The 12,939-nt window shown below is 44.0% G+C and overlaps 1 protein-coding gene and 1 long non-coding RNA gene across 6 annotated transcripts in view; one reads left to right on the top strand and one right to left on the bottom strand.

The window, feature by feature from the left end:
- Positions 1-4,535: 4,535 nt before the first annotated feature.
- On the bottom strand, positions 4,536-8,929 carry LOC148220237 (uncharacterized). The gene is made up of 2 exons (XR_015798848.1): positions 8,409-8,929; positions 4,536-5,254 (listed from the first exon to the last, which is right to left on the bottom strand). It is a non-coding gene; the product is annotated as an uncharacterized LOC148220237 (long non-coding RNA).
- The window catches only part of LOC148220236 (spindlin-Z-like), a 98,739-nt gene continuing 94,652 nt past the window's right edge, over positions 8,853-12,939 (top strand). The window contains exon 1 of one of the 5 annotated variants that reach the window (XM_088155470.1): positions 8,853-8,984. The gene's annotated coding sequence lies outside the window, so the exon portion shown is untranslated. Of the gene's footprint in view, positions 9,231-9,966; positions 10,078-10,128; positions 10,271-12,939 lie in introns of those variants that run through there. The other 4 variants (XM_088155472.1, XM_088155467.1, XM_088155469.1 and 1 more) reach the window with 4 other exon arrangements.

Raw genomic sequence — 12,939 nt, 5'->3', positions numbered from 1 at the left:
GCTGCCGGAAAGACAAAGAGGCTCAGTTCCGGATTACCTCCTTTAAAATGTGTGTTCACAGAGCGAACTAACTTTCTCTAATTGGCTGTTGCAGGTATCCCAACACCCACAGAGGAAATTCTCTTAGAGAAAATCTCTCTCTGAGTTTCTTCTTCCTAAGTCAACCTATCACACCAATAAACCCTGAGAAGGCAACAAAATTAATGGCAGTAAATAAATTAAATCTAGTACGAGAGGTACTGACAAAACTTGAAGCCAGAACACAAATCAATGGGATTAAAAAAAAAGAAGTGGGGAAATTGTGATAATTGATAAAAGATTCGTGTTAATCACAAAAGCATTAGGGTTTGTATAAACCAGAATACTAAGCTCTGAAGTGAAGCATGGACACTAGATAAAGGAAATTATATGATAAAATCATTCTGTTTAAAATCACCTTGTTATGGTACATTATGTTATGTTACGTTATATTATAGTATGTTATGTTTTCCAAATAAGTTGTATCAGCTACCAGCTTGCAAAATCAGCCTTCCCAATAGCCCTTCCTGCCTTTGTCTGACCAATGCTGCCTATCTCAAGGACCAGACTTCCAGAACTTCTCTGGTGGTCATCTACAAGGACCAGATGGCTATCTGTGACTAATTATCGCCCGGAGGCTTTGTGAATTTGTCTAAGGATGTTTATTCGAACACCACGGCTTATGACAACAAAAAAATCAAAAATTATTGATTACAACGAGAAAACACAGTATAAGAAGAGGCTGCAAACCAAGGTTCAGTGGAGCGTGGAGTGGGTGGTGACCCCTCACATTCCCCAGTGCGCTGCTTGCTCTTTCTATATCAAATAAAGCAATCTAAATTTTGCTGAATATCGAGACTTTTGTCTCTCATTTATAACAAAGGGATTTTTACATAGTGATCGGAATTCCATTCTCCCGGGAGGCTGATCACTGTGACATCAAGGCCAAGAGAAAACTGTTTCTTGTGGCGAAATCTCCATAGACCGAAGAGGGGAGTCTCCTCTCCCAAGTGAATTAGTGTTTATGCCCAATTTTGAATTAAAACCAAAACATCTTTTAGTAAAGAATGCAGACAAATTATGAAAGCTGTGAGATAAAGATTAATTAAGAGGAAAAGTGGTCTAAAGTTTTATTCTGAGTTTTAGGTTTTGTTGGGGGTTGAATGCTTCCCTTTTCTTTCTGTGGAATTTCTCCCTTTGTTATGCTAAGTAGTTGTGGCTACACCTTAAAACGACAGATAATGTTCTCTCGTAGGGGGGTGGGTGGAGGGGGAGGGGGGGAAACCGGAAAAAGGAAAGGTGGGCGGGGGGTCGGGGGCGGGCTGGAAAGGCTCTCTCGCTTGGCTCGCGTGGTGGGAGGACAGCCCGGGCTCCGATCTGGCATCTCCCCTGCCATCCCAGCGCTGAGATCCACGCTCCCTGCCGTTGGACATCGCTCTGCTGCTCTCCCACCTCACCCTACTGTCTCCGGACACTCTGCTGAGCACCACGACCGACACTGTGAGGGGGAGTCACTTTTCTATCCCCTCTCACCCCTGGGCCGCCGCCATCACCCAAGCCCCTCTTCAACTGCGCGGGACCTGCCCTGTCCCCAGCACCGGTAACAGCGCAGGGAGAGAGGGCCTTGGCCAAAAGGGACGGGAACTGAGCTATACTGTTCTGTTCTGTTGTCAATTTTTATAGCTGTTGTTGTTTTTCTGCCTTGTTAGATATCAGTAAAGAACTGTTACCCTTATCCCCACATCTCCTGCCTGAAGGCCTCTGATTTGGACCTAAAATAATTAAAAGGGAGGGGGGTTGCACTCTGCATTGCAGAAAAGGGGCGCTTGCCTTTCCTTAGACCATACCTGTCTTTCAAACCAAGACACATGCTCAGTTTTGCTACTGGTTGAATCTGCAAACAGATAAATGAGAGTTGAGTCCCTCAACCTAGGCAGAGACTCTGGGTGCCCAGGATACTGGGCTGGGCTTAAGCAACTGGGCAGGAGGGAGTCCTGGGCTAGAGGAGTGTCTCGGTTTCATGACAAATTTCAGGAGAAAACGCCCTGGAATGAATGTTTCCTCTAAAGAGAAGGGCTCCATTAATTCCTTTTTGCCAATGAGAGAAATGAATACCCGGGTGAAAGTGAAAAAAATCCTGATTATTATTAAAAAAATAAGGGTGCCCGCAAGGCACAGGAAAAGAAAGAAAAAATTTTTAATAAATGCTAGATATTGGAGTTGTGGAACCTTACCCACCCCTCCCCAGAAACCCAAGTAACAGCCTTCTCCAGTCTGTGAGCACTTTCCCCTTTGGTATAGTTACGGTCGTAGCCGGCAGGGGGGGATGGTGGATCCCCAGCCGGGCAAGGTGGGTGCGATGATTCACCTGCGACTGCAGGGGGCGCTGTGGCACGAGTCCAGCCATCTTTCTCTCATGTGGGCAATGGCGGATGCAGCCAGCGGGACGGGAAGGGGAAAGGGTTTCCTTTATAAATTCACAGGGAGAGCCGATCTTGGTGCCCCCTCTGGATAGCAAAAGGAGCTGTAGCAGGAACCTCAGAAGAGGGAAGTTGGAACGGCAGGACCTCCCGGCAGGCAGGGGATGAAAAGCTACAGTGTAGCACAAACCCAGAGCAATAGCAGAAGTACGGTGGGGGTTGGGCAGCAGCAGTCCAGCTCCCGAACACAGTAGGGAAAAGGGTCCCCGGGATTTCTCACTGGCGCTGGCTGGTTCTTCGGGTCCGGGCTGTACGGAGGATGGGGGGGCAGCCCCCCGGCGGGAAAAACGAGGGTATTCCCAGGTTCTGGTGGGGCACACACTGGCTCTGGGCTTCCCGACAGCAGAGCAGCAAAAGAAGCCAAGCTGGCAAGCTCAGTCACAGTGCCGAAGGAAATAAAAAAACCCAAACCAAACCAACAAAAAGAAGCAGGCAAAACCCACAGAAACAGCAGGATCCCTGGTCAGAGATACCGGCCGCGTGTGTCCAGTCGTACAGCCCGTGCCGAAAAGGAAGGGCTGCCTCTCGCCCTGCTCCCAACTCCCTCTGGAAACTCCGGCGTGGCTCCCATTCATCAAGATGGTCCCAGAGCCAGGGAGGGTGGGGCGGGGCCAGCAGCTACCTCTGGGCAGAAACAAAACAAAACAGATCAACCCCCCCCCAAAATGGTATGGGATAATAAACCATCGCCAAGACAGGGAGGTTGCTAGGCTCCTAACATCTCTTAATAGTATTTGCAAATTAAGTTGCTCATCAAGCCTTTTATGCTTCCAAGTCCATCTAAAGAAAATAAAGAGGAAATAAGAGGTATAGTTTGGACTTAACTATCATAGAGATTTTCTCTACCTAAATGTAATTATTTAGGGGAAAAAATGCTATACATTGTCTACCAAAAGCCTGAGGAGTACTGCATCTGTGTAATGGAGAACTGAAGACACAAGTGAAGAATGAGAGAAGGGTTTAAATTTCTGAAATAGTAGTATGATTCATTTAGTATTGTCTTGCTGTGACCAGACAGTCTGTTGAAGAATTGGTCTCAAATAACAGTAAGTCATATCTGCTTCAAAGGGATTTCTGACTACTATCAGTGACTTTTCCCTCCAGGGACATTTATTAGACTTCCTTTTTTCCTTTCAGTGGTTTGTCATTCTTTGAAACATAATAGGGATCATTTATTCACAAAAATCAATGTAACTACACTGGTCTAGTGGGTTGACCTTGGCTGGACACCAGATGCTCACCAAGCCACTCTATCACTCCCCAGCAGGACAGGAGGAAAATAAGATGGAAAACAACTAGTAGGTTGAGATAAGACAGTTAACCAAAACAAAAAAGTGAAAAATTGCACACGCTTAAGCAAAGAGGAAAAAAAGTTTATTCTCAACTTCCCATCAGATAGCAATGTCAAACCACTTCCTGGGAAGTAGGGCTTCAGCATGTGTAGCAGGTATTCCAGAAGGCAAACTGTAAAATACCAAATGCCCCCTTCCTCCCCCCCCCAACTCCCCCAATTCCTCCTCCCTCGCTTAGCTTTTATAACTGAGCTGACATCATATGGTATGGAATATACCTTTGGTTAATTTGGGTCAGCTGGCCTGGTTGTGTCCCCTCCCAGCATCTTCAGGATCTTGCCCACTCCCAGTCTACTAATGGGGGGTGGAATGTTGAGAGACAGCACTGATGCTGTGCCAGTGCTTCTCAGCAATAGCCAAAACACTGGTGTGTTCTCAACACCTTTCCAGCTCCCAATGCAAAGCACAGCACTGTGAGAGCTGCTATGGGAAAATGAACTCCATCTCAAACAGACCTAAGAGAACTGGTAAAAGTAAAAATCTAATAATGGATTGATACTGAAATTTGGGAAGGGAAGGTGCCGTGGTTTGACACTGGCCCAATGCCAGGCACCCACAAAAGTCGCTCACTCACCCTCCCCTGCCACACCTGGGCAGAGGAGAGGGGGAAAAAAAAGTTAACAAAGGCTTCATGAGTTGAGATAAGGACCAGGAGAAAAAACTTCAAGGGCAAAACAGGCTCAACTGAAGGTTGCAAAGTAAAATTTATTACTAACAGAATCAGAGGAGGATAATGAGAAGTAAAATAAGCCCTTAAAACACGATTTCCCCCTAGCTCCTCCCTCCTTCCCACCAACAGCGCAGGGAGATGGCATGGGGGTTTTGGTCAGTTCATCATCAAGATTTTCTTCCACTGCTCTGAGAGAGGAGTCATTCCCCTGTGAGACCATGGGGTCCCTCCCACAGGAGACAGTTCTCCATTAACTTCTTCAGCGTGGGTCCACTCTCATGAGCAGCAGCCCTACTGCATCTGCTGCAATGTGAGACCTTCCCACAGACAGACAGTCCTCCCAAAACTGCTGTGACATGGGTCTCTCTTTCCACGGGGTGCAGTCCTCCAAGGACAGGCTGCCCCAGCCTGGAAGCAAGGGCCCTCTCCACCGGGTCTCCCGCTGGATCACAGCCTCCTCCAGGCATCCACCTGCTCTGGCATGGGCACCTCCCCCATGGAATGCAGGTGGATCTCTGCATCCCCCGTGGACCCATGGGCTGCAGGGGGACAGCCTGCTTCACCATGGTCTTCACCACGGCTTGCAGAGGAATCTTGGCTGCGATGTCTGGAGCACCTCCTCCCCCTCCTTGTCCACTGCCCTTGGTGTCTCCACGTTGTTTTCCTTCACATGTTCTCACCTCCTCCTCTTCTCTGAATAGGAGCAAAACTCGTGACTTTGTTTTGATTTTCTCCTGAAATATGTCATCACAGAGGCGTTACCAACCTCTCTAATTGGCCCAGCTTTGGCCAGCAGCATGTCCATCTTCAAAGCCATCAGAGATTGTCTCTGCTGGACATGGTAGAAGCTTCCAGGAGCTTTTCACAAGAGCCATTTTTGTGGCTCCCCTGCTACCAGAAGCCAGGGTATGCCAAACCAATACAGAAGGCACTAAAACTTTCCCATATCAACCAAATATTGAGAATTAAAATATTGACCTATATGTTATATATATTTCTACAGAAAATCCACCAAATGTAGTATTAATTGTTCAATTTTTAAAACCTTTTTTACTGAGTTAAATTCATCTGGCCTAATAAACTGGAGGCTGAACTCATCCAACCTATTAAATCTCAGTAAGTTTTCAGATTTTACTCAAATTGAAGTAACTACTCTTTCTTTTAAATGTTAATCTTTTTTCCAATTCTAAATAAGGCTAATTTGTTACAAGCCTGTTCCTAGAAGTTAAATATGTTATCTGGAAGTCACTGCTAGCAGAAGGAAGTAATATCTGATACAGTTGAGTTTTAATTTAGTAGTAATTGGAGTATTTATCTTAAAAGATTGGCTTTATTCACTACTTCCAGTAGTATGCAAGAATTCATTAAAGGCGGCATATTTTTTAGAAATAGTTACACAGTTGACTAGTTGATCATTGTAGGTCTCTTCTGTCAGGAAAATTAATCTACAAACACCAGAGGTTTTTGTCCAAAAAGGAGACTGAGGAGCCCTGTAACTTTATTTGAATAAAGGGACAGGCCATGGGGCATTCCCCATGGGGTCTCTCAAACTGTTAGAGGATGCAGCCTCCTTTTTATCCTAATTTCCCAGCCAGATTCCCCTCTCTCTTTCCCCATTGTCTGAGGTACTTGAGAGGTACAGACTTTCTGAATCAACTAATACACCCCCTTTCTAATGTATACTCCCCCCCTTTTTCTTTTTCCTTGTGTCTCTGTTCTTTTTCTCTAAATCTAGAGATTTAGCACAGTCTTGAGTAAGTCTGTGTCAATTAGTGGAATTTCTATGGAATTTATGGTTCCCCTCATTGCTTCTTTCACCTCTCTGTATCTGGCCTTATCTACCATCAGGCCTACAGTTTGTTTGTAAAGATACCTCCTTCTCATTCCTTTCACTTCCAACTGGAACTATTGTATTTATTTAATTTACATCATCTGAATTTGAAACTTATTTATGTTTTATTCAAGTTGCTAAAAGATAGGTTGGTTCCTGCTGGCATAATAAATTTAATCAGTTCTAACCATGTCAGAAAGGAAACACATTGGAAGGAGGCTTCTGTTTCTGTTGACTTTAAATAATTCTTGTGATAGTTCTACAGTAGCTTGATTGAAAAAGAGAAATTAGACAGATAGCCAGATAGTTATCTCAAGTAGATAATTGCTTTTTTAAAGTTACATTAAAGCAAAAGTGGTATTTGCATTTAAAGATATTAATTGAAGATCAAGATCAGAATCAAGACATCATTCCTCCTTCAAATTCAGATCAAGGAAACATCTAGCCACTTGATTTCTGAGTGTTCTTGGTTCTACCATCAAATCAAGAGGGCTGAGGGTTTTTTTCATCAGTTAAGGCTGTTTCTCTTTAGTTTGGAAGGATATCAAGAAAGCAAAATTTTGAGACCAGAAGGAACCTAGTTCTCACACAAAGCTACTCAATAGCATTCAAAGCTTGTGTAAGAGTTCAGTCATTTTATTTCTAACCAAACTAGGTAGTACCTCAAAGCATCCAAAAAAGCTAGGAAGTTTATGTACAACTGTGACCGGTACCTCCTGCTCCTGATCTCTGGTAATATGGTTAGCATAACTAATATCATTTTATAAGGTAAATGGCCATTCTCTGTGACTGAGCTGGTCATGTATTGTTCCTTTTTTGCATCCTCAAGGTCTTGAAGGTCCTTCACACTATGCAGACTTCTCTTCCCTATTGGCCTCCAGATTTTTGGGCACCATGCTGACTTCTCCCTGCCTTACTTGCTTTGAAGGTCCCAAGGCACCTGGTCAAATCTTTATTTTCATTTCTAGTAGGCATGATATAAATTATTGAGACCACACAGTCAATAGGAGCTAAGAGCATTATTAGTGTATAATTGCTGAATCATTTTCTGGAGACCCAAGACCCCTACTAAGGGCAAGTGATCAACTAAATTTTTGCAAGAACAGAGGTTTCTTATCTGAAGGATTTATATCTAAGAGAAACATGAATTACTGATGCCTAATAAATTTTCAGAAGTTAATGATGGAAACATCTGGATTAACAGACAAATCACAAGGATGCTGACAGATAATTGTACGGCACTACCTACAAAATACATTTTTTTAAAAAATATGTTGCTATGCTGTACCACGTTTATGATTAGACAATTAGAAATCTGCATTAGTAGTGTGAGAAATGTATGTGTGATTCATGTCACGAGGCGATAGTAGAAATAAAACCATGCGAATGCTGTATGCTAAGCAGAAAAAGTGCCTGGGATGATTATAAGAGTCAGTTTTAAGAAAGCCAAATAAAGCATGGAACAATGTCTGCTTGCATAAGAGATAAGGAACTTGTGGTTATGCTTGCTTGCATAAAAATAAGGAACTTGTGGTTATATTTGCTTGCATAGAGCAAAAAATAAGCAAATTGTGAAAACTGTATTAAGCAAATAACTGTAGATATATAAATAGCTGATAACTACGCATGCGGAGAGAAAAGGTCATGAAAAAGACATTGAGGAAGACGAGGAGCCTTCATCCAAAAGACCACCGAAAGAGGGCAAACGACCCCCTAGTAACAGCCAACGTCTGCGCAGAAGACCACCATCGACGTGAAATCAAGGAAACGAAAGAAGGCGGGAGTTATCAGGAAAACGAAAACTCAGACTGTATGAAAAAGCTGAATTAATGCTACGTGGTGAGTTTCGTTGGTGGAGCGGTGACTCCCGGGCACATCCAGCGCTGTTTGCTTGCTGCTTTTTCTATTAATAAATAGTCATTAGAGAAATCATAATTTCTCGTGAATTTATAACAGTAGGTGGGTGATTCATATCATACCCTTGTAGCATAAGGTATAAAGCCCCTAAAAATCCCTTGTTTGGCTGAGACATCTCATGCACTTGAATAAATACATACCTTTGTAAATCTATACTTTGCGTCCTAGCCTGTCTCCTCAGTCGCCACGAGCCAAATTTGTAACACAGGATATCCATAGCTGATTTCTCTTTCTTATGATGGCTTACACATTTTCTTTCCTACGATGGCGAGAGGGCAGTGTACAGCCACTGGCTCCCAAGGCCTGTTTAAGGAAGCGGTACCGCTGCCATAAAGCACTGTGGCCACTTCACGAAGCAGCACTAGATCCACCGCGGTGGGTGGGCGAATGGGAGGGGAAAGACGGACATTCACCGCCCCAGGGCCTAGTGGCCTGAGTTTGAAGAAGGGCTAACCGACAGCCAACTGGGGACAAGCTCACACCACTCTCCGCTACGACGCCGCTCTCCTCGACGGAGTGCCGAGAGACGGCAGTGGAGGAAAAGAAGCGCCTGCGCGGTAACGAGTAGCGGTGGACTAGGTGGAGGATTGCTCCCTGCGCTCCTGTCGCAGTTCGGAATTTGAAGTGCGCCTGCGTGTTGGTGGATGGGAAGAGGGCGGTGTCCGGTCCCGTGTTTTGAACGTCTCGATGCGGGCAGCTCACTATTTGGCAGGAAGGTGAGGAGGCCTTTATCCTGGAGGTAGAGTTCGTGTACGGAGAGGAGGATCCATATGTAGCAGAGGCGAATTGGAGGCAGCAGTGGTGACTGCGGAGTGGGACAAACGAAACAAGGGGAGCCGCTCCCCATACTGATGCCGCAGAGAATCTGAGTGGCCTAGTGACACAGGAGGACTGCTGCGGCTGCAGTGCTAACGCTTCTAGACTATCCTCCTGGCACTCCCAGGGGCCCATCCCCCCAGCAGGTGAGTGAATGCGGGGGAAGGGGGAAGGGAAAGGAAAGCGCAGCCTAGGACCGGGTAGAACCGGAGGGAGTCGCTGTGGAATGAGGTCGGAGCCGCTGTTCGTAGTTTTCTCCTCCTTCTCTGCGGCTGACGTTATTTATATACTTGCGGTGTTCCGTCTCTGTTAACCCTTTCTTCACTGTCTGCCTCAGCAGCCTGCCTAAAAGCCGCGGGAGGCGGGCGGGAGTGGGGGCTTTCGGGCTCCCTTTCCACGTAGCGCCCCGACTCCTTGGCAACCACCACTCTTTTGGGCTCCGGGGGACTGCTGGTCTCGTTTAGCATGGCCCTTCCCGGTATCTACCCCGCCCACATCGCGTCCGTTGCTGGAGAGAAGGGATTCCAACTGCATATTCCCCCTTCCTCTCTGTGGATCTATTGTACTGTGGGCTGGGGCCCGCTAAGGGGCTCCCAGCAGATAAGCCTCTCTGTCGATAGTGCACGTTGAGGGAGATAGCTATGTCTCTGACCTGTCATCTATTGGCTCCCCTCATGAGAAAATGTGGTGAAGGGGATGTGAGGGTGGTGGCCGGGCTCGGCCTCGCCTCAGTGGCCAAAGGCTGGAGCTGTGAAAGTTGCTAACGCCTCGGGCTGGCAGCACTGGAGTTACACACGCCACTTCTGCTGTCCGGGACATCCAGAGTGTGTGGACGTATGCGCGCGCTTTGCTCGCGCTTTTCTGGGTTCCTTTGTCTGCTGCTGTCGCCGCTTTCCCCTCCCTCGATCCCCTCTCTCTCCTCCCTCCTCTCCTTTCTTTCCCCCTCCCTTCTTTCCCCTCTCTTCCAGACTCAAAACGCTGCTGCAGCTGCAGGTTTGTAAATACTGGACTAACACACACAACATGGCTGACGTTCGCCCTGTTCCTTTAACGGGCTCTCCTCTTTCTGCCTCTGTCTCCACTGCTTAGCCTCTTCTCCATTTAGTCTTTTGTTTCTTCTCATTCATCTCCCATAAAAAAAAAAAAAAATCACCCTCCTTATTGTGCCCATGACGGGATTTCAAGGGTAAGGATCATCACTTTGGAGGCTTTCTCCTTTCGTTTTGCCGTTTACAACAAAATCCAAACCTAAAATCAGAGGGGGTTGGTTTGGGAACCTAGCAAGGCCTGGAGGGAGGGTGAGAATTGACTGAACCCTGCTGAGAGGCTCGGTTGGAATGCGCGTATCTCTTTTGGGGAAGGGGGGCTGGTGCACTAAAGTGCTGCCAGAGATGAAATATTGTATTATGCTTGCAAAATGATCTAGTAATTTCTTTCATTTTGAGATGTAGCTCAGTATAAGGTATCAACTTGGCACAGTCTTATTAAAATCCTGAGCTACTTATGTTAGAATAGGCATTGCGTAGTGAAAAATATAACATAGGTGTTCTTGGCTTTCTCTGTATCTCCTTGTCAGTATCTTAAATCGCTCACAGATCACAGGATATAAAACTGAAATTAACACTTTCCAGGTCTCTTTGTGTTGCTAGTTTTCTGTCACAGAATTATTTGCCCTTGTGATGACAATAGTATAAACAGAAGTGTGTTGTTGTTAATAGGAGCATTTTTTCTTAAAAAGGAAAAAGGCATGGCATTGTGAACTGAAGTGTGATACTGAACTACACAACAGCATATTTCTGACTTCTAACACAAGACAAATATTCAGTTCAGCACCTACCAACCTAATTTATTCAGAGTACCCTCTTCTGACTTCAAAGAAAATAACATATATTTTATTAGGTTGTTGGATTTTTTAATGACTTAAAGCCAAAATAACATTTTAATTTCTTGGGCATACCTAAAATGATCTGCCAGGGAACAGCATATCTAGGTTGTATGGATGAGTACCCAAGGTGCAAAGAATGTGATGCTTTCTATTGCTTTCTAAATATGTGTTACTGTAACTCATGGTCAATGTTTCATTTTCAAAGATTATATTTAAAAACACACTCTTTATTCAAAGTATGAACACATCAATAGCCATAGCTTCTATCAGAGCAATGCCCTAAAGTAATGTCCTTTTTCTTGGTTTGCTTTTGCTATTTTGCTTTAGAAGCTTCTAGTGGAGGAGCACTGGCATAGCATAATCATAGTTCTTATTGAGTTAGAAGTAGTTAATGCATTTTAATGTTAGACTTAAGTATCATATATTAATACATTCTTTATTTTTTCCCTCCTGCTTTTTTCCTCACCATTAACAAGTGTTGATTAACTGGAGAGGACAATAAATTATAGGATCAAGTTTACCACAATGTAAAACTTGAGTGGAGTAATCCAAATTGCATTTTGAAATATATATTCATGCCATGGATCCCAAGCCAATTGTAATATTTCTAGATGGAAAAGTCTGAGCAAAAGTCTATACTTGATATATCGGTGAATTTGTGCAGCACTCAGTTACTCTAACTATCATTAACTAATCAAAACGTTAGTTAACTAATTTTTATTTTATCTATGAACAGTGTAAAATGGGCCTGGCCTTCCTAAAGTAATTTTCAGGTAATGGTGAAATTATTTAATTGAATAGTATACAGTACTTATTACTTTTTTTCATGTGACAGGGGTTGGATTTAACTTTTTCTTTTAATCTAAAATGTGAATTTGGTGATGACATGCAGAAATGTAGGAGGTGAATTGATTTGACTATTTGAGAGGTTGAGGAGAAAGTTTTCCTATTATTTGACCATTTTGTAGCTGATAGTCCCGTTGTATTAACAGTGCCAGCTACTTTAATTGACGTGCTTTGGATTCAGTCCCTGCAGTTCCATTTTCTGGGAGTGATCAGTGGTGTGTGGTAACCTGGCTAGTCTTAATATTCCTTTCTGGAGGTTTTGGTTTGTTTGATTTTGTGTCAGAGTTCTGGGGAGCCTATCTGCTTAAGTTTAAGACTGCTTGTATCTGCAAGTTTGGAAATACTTTAGGATAAAAGTGCTCCAATAAAATATACTGTTAATGTTTAAGGTCACTGGTTGACCTCATCCTTCTGTTTTCAGAGTCTTCTTAGTGGTTCAGAGGTAGTCCTGAATACCAAGTTTGCTATGTAACTTTGGGTATAGCCTATTAAGATGATAATTCCCTCTGAATGTGTACCTCAAAGGCTTTTTAATTCTATCCACTGGATTCCTTGGTGGGTTTGGTTTTTTTTTTTTTTTTGTTTTCCCCACATTACTATTAGGTCAGAACAAGTAATGAATATAGGGAACATGGGTAACTATTCTGTTTTAAGATTACTCTGATGACTCGGTTGTAAAGTATAACCTTACTTAGCAAACTGATGTCTACCACTGGTGCTGCTTCTTAAGGTAATATTGCTTTGCCCAGATGTTGCCAGTCACTTCTAAAATGAAGAAGTAAGCTTGACATTTTCAGTAGTGTTCACTTGATGCCTTGGAGTGGCTACCTAGAACAGAGGCTAGACAGAGTTAAGAGAATAAAGTAGGTATTTATTAAAGGCCTTCAACAGATACACCTTGGGCAGTGCAAAAGCCTCGCAGAGACTGCACCCAAGATGGGGTTTACTGTTGTTAGATATATACTCTTGTTAAATGCATACTACTAGTGGATATTTAGTATAGACACTCGACAAGGTAGAGGCCTTGTCAAGCCTCTAAAGGGAGGGAATGATGCTTTAAGCTTTAGCTTTTATATTTTTCAGATCCTGTACTGCATTAGTGTATAACTCTGAACTCCATATAG

This window comes from Sturnus vulgaris, chromosome W (assembly GCF_052056855.1).
Source record: "Sturnus vulgaris isolate bStuVul1 chromosome W, bStuVul1.hap1, whole genome shotgun sequence".
Taxonomy (NCBI): Eukaryota; Metazoa; Chordata; class Aves; order Passeriformes; family Sturnidae; genus Sturnus; species Sturnus vulgaris.
This window is presented reverse-complemented; position numbering and strand designations above follow the sequence as displayed.